General features: G+C 36.8%; 1 pseudogene across 1 annotated transcript; it reads left to right on the top strand.

The window, feature by feature from the left end:
• The first annotated feature begins 5491 nt into the window (after positions 1-5491).
• Positions 5492-9580, top strand: LOC143544850 (uncharacterized; annotated as a pseudogene). The gene is made up of 3 exons (XR_013137321.1): positions 5492-5929; positions 6687-7087; positions 8273-9580. The product of XR_013137321.1 is annotated as an uncharacterized LOC143544850 (transcript).
• The last annotated feature ends 2456 nt before the right edge of the window (positions 9581-12036 follow it).

Genomic DNA, 12036 nt, shown 5'->3' on the forward strand with positions numbered 1-12036 from the left:
GCAAACCGGTAAACCGGAGATTGGACTCGAGATATCTTCGAAAACCATTCCGCCTCCTCGTAGTTGGAGGCGTGAAGGCTGGGAAGTGCTTGCCCGTTCTTAAATTTCATGGCAAGGGGGATGGCTCGAGCGGAGATGTAGAAGAACTCTCGCTTCCACGAGCGAAGACTGCGCTCGGTTGCGCAAATCTTCAAACCCTTAATCCGGGTTATCAACGTGTACCACCCCTGGATGCACCTCCAAGTGTAGAAGGTCATCAGGCGGTCAACATAGGGCTCAATGCCCAGAATCCGGCACACCCACTCGAAGTGCCGGATCTTGGCAATCGCCATCGGGTGCACCTCGGTCAGGTGCACACCGTGCCTCTCAAGGACACGGTAAACAAACTTTGTCAATGGGAACCTAAGATTCCCATAAACAAAGAATGCAGCATAAACCCCGATCTTGCCTCTGGGGGCATCATACACCGTCTGGTGGGGTTCAGGAAACTCAGGCTCGAGAGACTCGAGCATGAACTTCCTGACGATGTACTGATACAGATCGCCAGGCAGAGCACACTGGCACTCGCCAGCAGTACTCTTGTCATCGGCTGTAGATTCGAGATCACGAGACGACATCTTGCAAAAATAAAGAAGAAAACGATTTCAAGAGAATGCTCGACTGAAAGATGAGTATTCGCCGGAAATCGTTCTTAAGATGAAGAGAAGAGTGAAAGTGTGGATTACAAAGAACCCTCTCCCCCTTTATATACTAATCGCAATTAATGCGATGAATTTAATGCGGAAGAGAGAGAAATTGAAGGTGCAATGAAACTATGACACGTGGCAAAAAGAAAGCTGGCAACAGCTGTTGAAAGGACGCGTACCATTAATTTCGCGGCCACGCGCCGGAAAAATCGTGCTCACGCGCCTGAAAAAGCGTCTGGAATGACCATGTAATGTCACGTCACCATAACTTCCTGCACGTCCTGACACAGTCAGAAGAAACCGTCGCAAGACGTTTCAGATTTTTGGACTATTCTTATCCTTTCACCAACTCTTCCAATTTCAAAATTCAAAAAGATTCAAAAGTAAGCGGGAAAATACCCCTTAACTTGGCAACCAAGTAACCGTAAGACGGATGCGGGTACAGTGTTAAGGCAAAACCCTTCACATACCTAGCACCCGCAGGGAATTAAAGCCAAGAGTAACTTGGCAACCAAGTAACCGTAAGACGGATGCGGGTACAGTGTTAAGGCAAAACCCTTCACATACCGAGCACCCGCAGGGAATTGAAGCCAAGAGTAACTTGGCAACCAAGTAACCGTAAGACGGATGCGGGTACAGTGTTAAGGCAAAACCCTTCACATACCGAGCACCCGCAGGGAATTGAAGCCAAGAATAACTTGGCAACCAAGTAACCGTAAGACAGATGCGGGTACAGTGTCAAGGCAAAACCCTTCACATACCTAGCATCCGCAGGGAATTGACGCCAGGAATACCTTGGAAGTAAAGTAACCGTAAGACGAGCGCGGGAAAAGTGTTAAGGCAAAACCCTTCACATACCTAGCGCTCCGCAGGGAATTGAAACCAAGAAGGATCTTCTGGGCAATGCTTGCGGAAACGGAAATAACATCCCCGCATAGCGGGAACGTCGAGAACTACATTGTTTGAAGCTCCAGGATGGAATTGGTGGTTTTAACATAATTGATCACTATGTTCAAAACTACCAAAACCTCATGGAGAATCCACACAAGTGGGACTCAACGCTCCTGACTTGCGAGGAGGTTACAGACCTACCCGCATCATACCCAAAGATCAAGCAGGAAAGTCGGGAATTTCTGCAAGTGACAAGGACTTCCGCGGGAAGAATCCCCATGGAAAACCTTAAAAAACCCTTTTCAAAACCCTTTGCTTAAGTCCAAAAGTTCACCTCACTTTATTAAACACTCATGAGAAGAACATTGGACTGGGGGGACTTGAAGAGGTAGGTCCCAGCAGAGCCCAGTTGGACCCGCAAGACTCACCTTGAAGAGGGACGTCTGCGCAGAAACCAACTGGACCCGCATGACCCACCATGCTCAGAGACGTGACGTCCTTACGCGCAGTACGCAAGCTGTTCCCGTAGGAAATGCCTCCCAATGGTGAAGGACTCCGCCTGTTCCCGCAGCTTCGGATACAAGCCATCAGGGAAGGCCACCCGCGCAGCAAGGCTACACGCACAAGGCACTTAGCTCTCAATCACTCAGTGTCACCTGAAGGAATGAGCAAAGCCGGGAACAATCCCGCACAAGGGCGGGAGGGGGAATACTCCCGCCCATAAGCCAGTCCGTACGATACGGGAAGATCTTCTGTACTGTACCTGACGAGGTATGGGTAAAAGATCTGACTAAAGATACGACAGCTTATTGACAACAGTATGGTGAGCAGCATGCTCCTGTACTGTATGTCACTATTAGCCGCTGCCTACTCACCAACTCCTGTCATACCACGTGCATAGCCGGCAGTTGGTGGAAAAGGAATAGTACACAGCAGGCCTGGTCACTATCAGCCGCTGCCTACCCACCAACTACCAGCAGGGCACGTGCGTAGGCCACTGTTGGTGGAACAGGAACACTATTTCAGCCGGCCACACCTCCTTGGAAACCTACCTTCGGCTATAAATACCACAAATGGTATGACCATCTCATCTTATCACATTATCATCATAATATACCTGATATCTGCTCTAGCAATCTCTTAATATACATTTATATTTAAAGAGCAATCTAGTCTGATTCTCACGCCGGAGGGTGGTCACAAGTAGGAACCCCCCCCCCCTTCTCAGTGACGAGCTCACGGTGTCTGTTTTGCAGGTTATCAGAAGAACCATCTTTACCGGGTCTAACCCCTCGTGGGAAACATCTATCTAACCCCCAGGTTACCCGTAATCTGCCTGGGGTCCGGTTAGTGTTTCTTCACATTTCAAATGGTAAAATAAAACAAACATACAATATAATAACTAACTCACCGTCACATATCACTCTGGAACCTAGCATTCTAACTCGAACAAACGTAAACCATCCTCGGTATACAATCAAACTCGGGCATGCCAAAACATAGTGGCTAATTATTCAATGAAAAGGGTTGGTGAATATCAATCATGATTAAAAGATTGAAAAAGCAAAGGCCAAAACGTAAAGAATTAAATACCAATACTCCTACTACCCATGACCATTTGCTAAAGACATGAACAAAAGCGCGATTCCTGTGCCTTGCAAGATAAGCCTATCTTTTTCATACTTACTTGCCTTAAAGATATGCTCACATGAATTCACCGTTTTGCCCTTGTTGTCACAAGTTAAATTAAAAATAAAAAAAGTAAATAAATATATTTAATATAACTTTCTTAGGTCATGTAATTTTACAAATAATGTTTTAAACTTTATGTTTCTAAAATATGTGTATTTTGTACAAAAAAGTGTGTTTAATATACTTAACGTGTTTATTTTAAAGACTGGTTGAGGAAATAAGCTAGATGTGCTGATAGTTGATAGTTACCAATAGTGATTCGGTATTTTGAGTAACGCCTTAACAAGAAGCTCCATTCCAGAAAGGTAACAAAGACAAGGCGAGGTTTTTATGGATCGAGCGGGTTACTATTTTATATGACGATACATCATTAACATGTTACATTAATATATTTTATCCTTTTATTCGTCATCGTCAATTTTAATATTACCAATACATGCCTACATCGTCTCTTTTCAACTCATCTACATAAATAATCTTTTTAAAGAAAACTTTATACAATTTATATCAGTCAATCCACTCATGAAGTTGGTCTAAGACTGTAGTGTGCTCACGCCCCACTCCACCTCAACATAACATTGCGTTAAATACCATTACGGTAGAGGACACCAAGAAGCTCAGGCGCAATAGGGTTGGGTGCGGAGGATGGTTTAATTCAATCAGTCAAATTAACCAACTCACATTTTTATAATATATATAAATAATAATTACACATTATTAGTTAAACCATCACATTTTAGAAAACAAAACTAACGTGAACTCCCTTAACTACATGACAGTAAGAGCATTCACATTCAATTTTTTATTTTCAGATTCAAATTATATTAAAATCACTATATTTTCTTTATAATTTCATTTAAATAATATTTTTTTATACATTTTTCATTACCATTTCTCTTTTCTTTACTCATAACAAATTTCAAAATATATTAAAAAATTATAGGTTATGAATAGTAACTTTTCATATATACAGTAAAATCACTACATTTCTCTCTTTTTCACTCACAACACTCTACATGCCTACACTATAAAACACCACTCATATATTTTGATCGTTTGAATGTGAATGCTCTAACGTCTTAATTTTTAGTTAAATTAGGAGCGTAAAGCTTTATTAAAAAAGGAATGAGTAGGAGGGCAAATTGGTAAATTGGTTAATAGAGTAGATCTTTGAAATATGTTTCCTTTGCGTCCCGTGGGAGCAACTTTGCCGGAGTCTTATCCTATGCCTAGTACATGAGATGACCCGTGATAGGTTACCGGTTTAGCCGGTAATAACCTGCTAAACTTACTTGCTTAACCGGATGACTTTTTGATTGTGTTTATGAATTACGACAACATTTTGCCGAATTTAGTCTGATTAAACCATGAAAAGAATCATTTTGCTTTAAACAACATAAGATAAGTCAAAATGTGATTTACAAGATTCCTAAAGACTAAAGTCTTCTATTTAACCCAAAAAAAAATATTTAAGTATTTCTAATTCATTTCTTATTCAGTCACTTATTCGGTTATATCTTTAAAATTTCCTAAATAGAAGGTTATGTGTAGATTTGGACAGTATAAAATTAATTATTTTCATTATTGTGGTTAATCATTAATGAGAAAAAAAAGATTTTAACATAAAGGTAAAAAGATTGTGTAAGTTTAGTGATTTACGAATGAGGGTAAAATTAATTATGTTATTATTAATCCAAAAAGACCCGTAACAAGAAATTAATTATCAAAGTTGATAACGATTTACTTAGTTTAAAGTTTACACCGATTTGAAAATTTGAGCTATGGCTGGATTCAACATAGTTTTAATAAAACTGTCATGGCACGGGTTAACTCAATGGATTATTATAACTCGAGGGATGTAAGTATGTTAGTCTCTTAATAATTCTATTAAAAACCTAAGTTTGAATTTGTCAGCAATAAAATGTTTTTTGTTTATTTAAAAATCACATCGTAATGAGTAAGTTTTAGAAACATGCTGAACGATTCATATGTTAACTCTTACTAGGCTGGACCCCTTAATAACTCAACATAACATTGTTAAACAACCCAATAGAAACAAAATGTTTTGTTTTGAATTATACATTTACACCGGATAATGAACAGAAGTTGTAATTCAAACATTAAACGCGCCTTATCTAAAATGTAAATAGTTGTAATCTAAAATTAAATGAGCCAAACTTAATGTGTCAGCCTTTACTCTCTACCTTGATCATAAGAAACCGAGTTAATTAAATCAAGTGTATCTTAACCATTTTTCAACCTTCAAATACATAGTCATTTAGAAAGTCACAATTATATCACCATTAATACAAAATACTATACCATAATAAGTAAGATCATTACTCTATAATAACCCACCAATAACTCATAACTCAATAATTATAATAATAATAATAAGTCAGCAAGAGAGAGAATAATATGTATGGTGCCATGCCAGCCATAATATACAAGGATATCAAAACCTTTATTTCTATACACAGCTGTCACTTTATTTACACCTTCTATTTCATTTAAAACCCCTTCATATCTCTCACACTCTCTCTATATTAATATTACTACTATGCAAGCTTTCTTTCAACATTAATATTACAATGGTAGCAGTATCATCTCCTCCTTATAACTCTATTGAAAAGAAGCATTGGTGGATCACCAACAAAAAGGTATGACACAACATTTTTTAAAACATGTTGGTTTTCTTGATTCATTGTAAAATTTTATTTGCAAGACATATTACACATAACATTTTTTTTTCCAATACACTAATTTTTTATTTATCAAAAAGAAATGTTTACATCGAAAAATAAGATAACATGAGCAAAAGCTTGTCTGTTAGTCTTTTTAAATAGTAAAACTAAGTCGTTTAAAAATTAATATTAATAGATCTTATTAATGTTCCGGTCATAACCGGTTTGAAATTTATATTTAATTTTTCAAATATATATGTATATATATAAAATTTTCAATTTTGATCGATTTTTTGACTAAATAGCAATTAATCAACGACTAGCCGATATTTACAACCATGATTCCACTTACCATTCTAGTCAATGTTCTAGAACTAGTCAGACGTTGAGGTACGAACTAATGATTATTCATGATTAAAAAGAATTAATCAGATTGAAATTTATATGTAATTTTTAAAATATACATATATATACCAAATTTTTTATATAATTTTTTTTATTTTGACCGATTTTGACTAAATAACGATTAATCTGTGACTAGCCGGTGGGGTACCTGGCTACCATTCCACTAAGTGTTCTAGAACTCGCCAGACACTAGTCAGTGTTAGAGACTGTCGATTAATTGTGATTAAAAAAGAATTAACCAGATTAAAATTTATATGTAAATTTTCAAAATTTAATTTCCAAAATTTGACCGATTTTGACTAAATAGCAATTAATTAATTATTTGCAGATAGTCGACCGGTACATTAAAGACGCGAGATCCTTAATGTCATCACTGAACGAGTTTGATCTCACCGCGTCACTGAACCTACTCGAGGCAGCACTCGCATTATCGCCTAAATGCGAGCAAGCGCTCGAGTTAAAAGCGAGAACACTTCTACGGTTAAAAAGATACAAGGACATTGCTGATATGTTGCAGGATTATATACCGAGTCTTAAAATGTGTAATGATGATTTAAATACTTCGTCGTCGGTTTCGGGTTCTTTAGATGGGTCCCAGCAGCTGTGTAGGGAGCTGTTGGCTTCGGACGATGATGAAGTTTCGTAGTTTAAGTGTTTTTCGGTTTCTGATTTGAAGAGGAAGGTTTGGAATGGGGTTGGGAGGAGTTGTGAGAAAGAAGGTCAATGGAGGTAATTTTGACTTGTTTAATTTTGATGTATGTTGATTATTATGTAGTTATTAGCTTGTTGATTATTATGTCTAATAAAGTAATAATCATTCATAGTAATTAAAGTTTTGTGGTTAAGTTTATTTTTTTAAAGGTAAAACTACCAAAATGGACGTTGTTGACCAAGAGTTTACTAAAACATACTTGGTCCAAAGTTTAATTATTGGCGTGTGCGTGGGTCGGTTCAGTTTTGGGCTAAAACTGAACCAAAAACCAAATGTCGTTATTGAGTTTTTGAAAACTGTTTAGTTCCGCTTTTTTCGGTTTTTGGTTTGTGTTCGGTTTATCATTTGTGCTTGAAAATTTCGCTCAAAAATTAAAAGTTTGACAAAAACAATGAATTTGGCCTAAATTGCTTTGTTAGTTAATAGATTATCAGTTACTATATATTTGGGCTAAAATATTTTATGTTCAACTATTTAATCAACTATTATTAATTTTTTTTTTTATAAATTATAATCGGCTCGGTTTGTTTTGTTATTCAAGTTATACCCAAAACCGAGTTTGAATCGGAATTTTGAAATCGACTCGGTTTGTTTTTTTTTGTTTTGTTTTTTTATTCAAGTTATACCCAAAACCGAGTCTGAATAAAAATTTCCTATTTATGATTCATAAAACCAAATCGTCGGATTTTGTTTCAGTCCGGTTATTTTACTTTGGCTTTCACGGGTTTATCGGTTTCGGACCGGTATTTTCGGTTTAGTGCACCCCTCTGCTAATGTCTATTCTGGTAAATGATCAGTTATTGTATGTTTGGGTTTAAATATTTTGGTTTAACTATATATTTAACTATTATTAATTATTTTTTTAGAAATTAAAACCGGCTCGGTTTTTTTGTTTTTTTTGTTTTGTTTTTTAATTCAAGTTTTACCCAAAATCGAGTCTGAATCGAAATTTCCGTTTTATGATTCATATAACCAAACCGTCGGTTTTTATTTCAGTCCGGTTATTTTGCTTTGGCTTTCACCGGTTTCTCGGTTCGGGTTTAGTGAACCCCTCTGCTAATGTCTATTTTGGTAATTTTCCCGTCGAAAAACTCAAATCACTTTGTTCATATTTAACTAGAGACTAACTTTTGCGTTAGTTAAAACGAGTTGTAACTCGGTGAGTTCTAACTTCTAACCGAGTCAACTCTGTAAAATTTCAGGTATCTTGTCTTAGGCCAAGCTTGTTGCCACTTAGGCTTAATGGAGGACGCCATATCTCTTCTTCAAACCGGAAAACGCCTCGCGTCAGCCGCAGTCCGCCGCCAAAGCATATGCTGGACCGACGATAGCTTTTCGTTCACAACCGACGAAAACCCGCCCCAAACACCCCCACACACCGATCTCGAAAGCATTTGCAACCTCCTTAATCACATCAAACTCTTACTCCGTCGCAAAACCGCCGCATTAGCGGCCCTAGAAGCCGGTCTACACACCGAAGCAATCCGACATTTTACCAAAATAGTCGATGGTAGACGCCTTGCGCCGCAAGCATTCCTTGCTGATTGCAACATGCACCGCGCTGCAGCGTATCAATCGTCCGGTAGAATAGCCGAATCTATAGCGGATTGTAAACGAACCTTAGCATTGGATCCATCTAATATTATCGCCTTAACCACCCGAGCGTCACTCTTCGAATCCATCCGTTGCTTTCCCGACTCGTTACACGATTTAGAACACTTAAAGTTATTATACAATTCAATCCTACGTGACCGAAAACTAGGGGGCCCGGTATGGAAGCGACAAACGATTCAGTACCGAGAAGTGCCCGGGAAACTATGTTGTTTAGCTACCAAAAGTCAAGAACTAAAAAACCGAATCGCTTCGGGTGAAACCCGGAATGTGGATTATTATGCGTTGATCGGGTTGAGACGGGGGTGTTCACGGTCCGAATTGGAACGCGCGCATTTATTGCTTACGCTGCGTCATAAACCGGATAAAGCGGTTATTTTTATTGACCGGTGTGAGTTTACTGATGGACCTGATATAGACTCGATTAAAGACCGAGCGAAAATGTCTAGTTTATTATTATACAGATTGATTCAAAGGGGTTACACTAATGTTTTGGGAATAATATTGGACGAAGAGATTGCGGAAATAGAGTGAAAAAAGGCGTCTGTGGCTTTACAGCAAGAAATGCAGTTGCAGCATCAAGAACAGATTAAAACCGCGACGTCTGCACAAGTGTATCAAGGGGTGTTTTGTAGGGATATTTCCGGGTTTAATAGTCCGATTCCGGTTAAGTATGAGGCTTTGAGCTGTTGATGTGCATAATGTTATGTGATAAATAATTTTGGAAGTCATTTTTGTACAAAGGATTATGGGAAAAAAGCCTGGAAATTTTTGTTCTTTTTTTTTTTGGTTATTTTGGTAGTGTTAATGTTATAATTTGGTTACTTAAAATATGATTTGGAGTAAATATGATTAATGGGGTTGGTTAATGGTTACTAATGGTGTTTTGATATTGACACAAAATTATTGATCAAACCGCTTACGAAAGCTTTAGAAAACGACAAACCAAACCGACCGGTTTAAACTGGTATTTTTTATTTTTAAGTCATGGGCTTGTATTAAAAGTTATACAATCATAAGATAGTTTGATTTGTATAAATATGCATAAGTGTATGTTTCGAAAATGTAAATACCAACCCTAAATAAAATCGGTTTAGTTTACAAAAGTCCGTTAATATCTAACCGTAAATAAAATCATACAAAATAAGCCCAGCCAAAACCGAACTGTTAATTAAAATGTAGTGAGTATTGAGGTGTACAGATTGGTTTTTTGCCCCCAAACCGGGTCTGATTATGAACCTAATCGGTTTGGTCAATTTTGTTGAAAACCAATTTGGTAAGAAATCGGTTCAGGTTGGAAACCAGTTTTAGGAAGGAAATACTGGAATCTACATTAATTGGCTAGGGTCGGGTTATAACCGGTTTATTGGTTTTGAAGTGAGTTGCTTAGATTTAGCGGTCGGGTCGGGTCAGAAGCCGGTTTCCTTGGGACTAAACCTATGTTTCCCCCTATTTGGTTTCAACATGTTATAAACATTTTAATTGTTAAAAATAGGTAGGTAGGTTGTATGATTTGGTTTGCTTGTGTGGGTGCTAAATTATTACTGTTGCTTCTTTTTACCGTATTGTCAGTTCCAGGCTTTATTATCATATCCAAGCTGCTGACATTTTCAGTCACATACTCACATATGTGTTTAATGGAGAGAATTAATTTCAACTTCAATAATACTTATAAACGGGCTTTCGAGTGGATAAGTTTTTCCTGAAATTGAATATAATTTGGAGGCATTTAAAGACTTCGTATGGCTAGGGTTGAGTCAGTTAGAAGTGATCTTTTACCATTGGTTCACCAATACAAAATATCCATGCATTCTTTGTTTGTTAGCCGTTCAAAAAAATACGTATAAACTAATATTGTATCTATTTCTTTTCACGAAAATACTAAATAGTATAATACATTTCAACATGGAAACCAAATATTAAACTTATATGTATGATAGTAAAAAATAAAAATGTCAGCTGCCAGATAGGGGGTCTACGGTCTACAGGAGCTGAGCTTACTTAGGCTTGAGTTCGGTTTGTTTTGTATTACCATATCTTGAGCTTTGGCTCATTTTGAGTTTTTTTTTTATTTCTAGATCCCGTGAGTTTTTTTTCCTAAGCTTGAACTAGGCTCGTTTTTTTATTTATTGTGTAATTTATATTTATATATGTTTTTTTATTACTTTTATACATTTTGAGCAAAGACTTAAATGAGTTTATGCCCGGCTCGAGTTCATGTAGTACCTAAACGAGCTAAAGCTCGACTCGAGCTCGGTTGTGCAATGTAAAAATAATACATCGAAAACCAAAAGAGACGTAATTTAAATTAAAGGGGCTTGACGAGCCTAAGCAAGACTTGATAACTAAACAAGCTTTATTCAAGGTTTTGGCTCCGCTTGATAACAAAAAAACTCAATTTGTTAGCAGTTTGGCCCGTTTGCACCCTAATTTAAACACTTAAGTCTTGGCAAAACTAGCAAATGTGTCGATGAAGCATACGAACAAAAAAGCGGAACACGTGAACGAACAACACATTTAATAGAACAAATACTACAAATAACGAGTGTACTCGCACATATCAGATAAACAAACAAGGTAAAAAGGAACATTGACATTGTGAATAATCATGTCACAATAAATTCAGATATGTGCATTATAGTGTGTGCATACAAAAATGTACATAAAGTATATGGTTAGGTATGTTCACATACAAAAAAGATCTACCAAATCAAGTATACCAAATTATTGTATGATCAATCTATTCGAGCCCTATTAAATCGAATTGTCAAATTGGTCGGTCACACCCGAGGTTTTAGACATATAATACCGCTACGAATGGTGTCACATGACCAGTGTCGTAATAACGTGCATATGGGTATCATGTATGGCATGTGTTGTTATAGCTCGGAATAAAAGTAGAATAAAAGGTATAAGTAAAAGTAGTCGTATTCAAAATTCAAATACGTTATATCACATAAGTAAAACATGGGTATGGCATATGTGGTTACAGCTCGGAATAAAAATAGGATCTCTGAGTTATTTTTATTAACCTTGGTCAATTGAAATTAACTAAATCTTACCAATCTTATTTTCGTATAATTTTTAGCTTTTATATATCTATTTTATGTATTTATATCTGCATTTCATGTATTAATACACATATTTCAATTCTTATGCATCAATTTCATGTATTTCAAAGTGAAAATTCTAGCCCATATTTGGTTTTGGTTATTAACTAAAATTTACCAAATCGAACTAAAATAAAAAAAAAATAACTGAATAAACCAAACACGTTAAGCAAAAACCGATTACTTTATAATTTGGTTGATGCTAGTAACGGAACCAAATCGAACCGTATGCACCCGTATGGCAA

The sequence above is a fragment of the Bidens hawaiensis genome, unplaced genomic scaffold (genome assembly GCF_021521415.1).
Source record: "Bidens hawaiensis isolate Kalapana, Puna unplaced genomic scaffold, B.hawaiensis_p1.1 tig00013761_1, whole genome shotgun sequence".
Lineage (NCBI taxonomy): Eukaryota > Viridiplantae > Streptophyta > Magnoliopsida > Asterales > Asteraceae > Bidens > Bidens hawaiensis.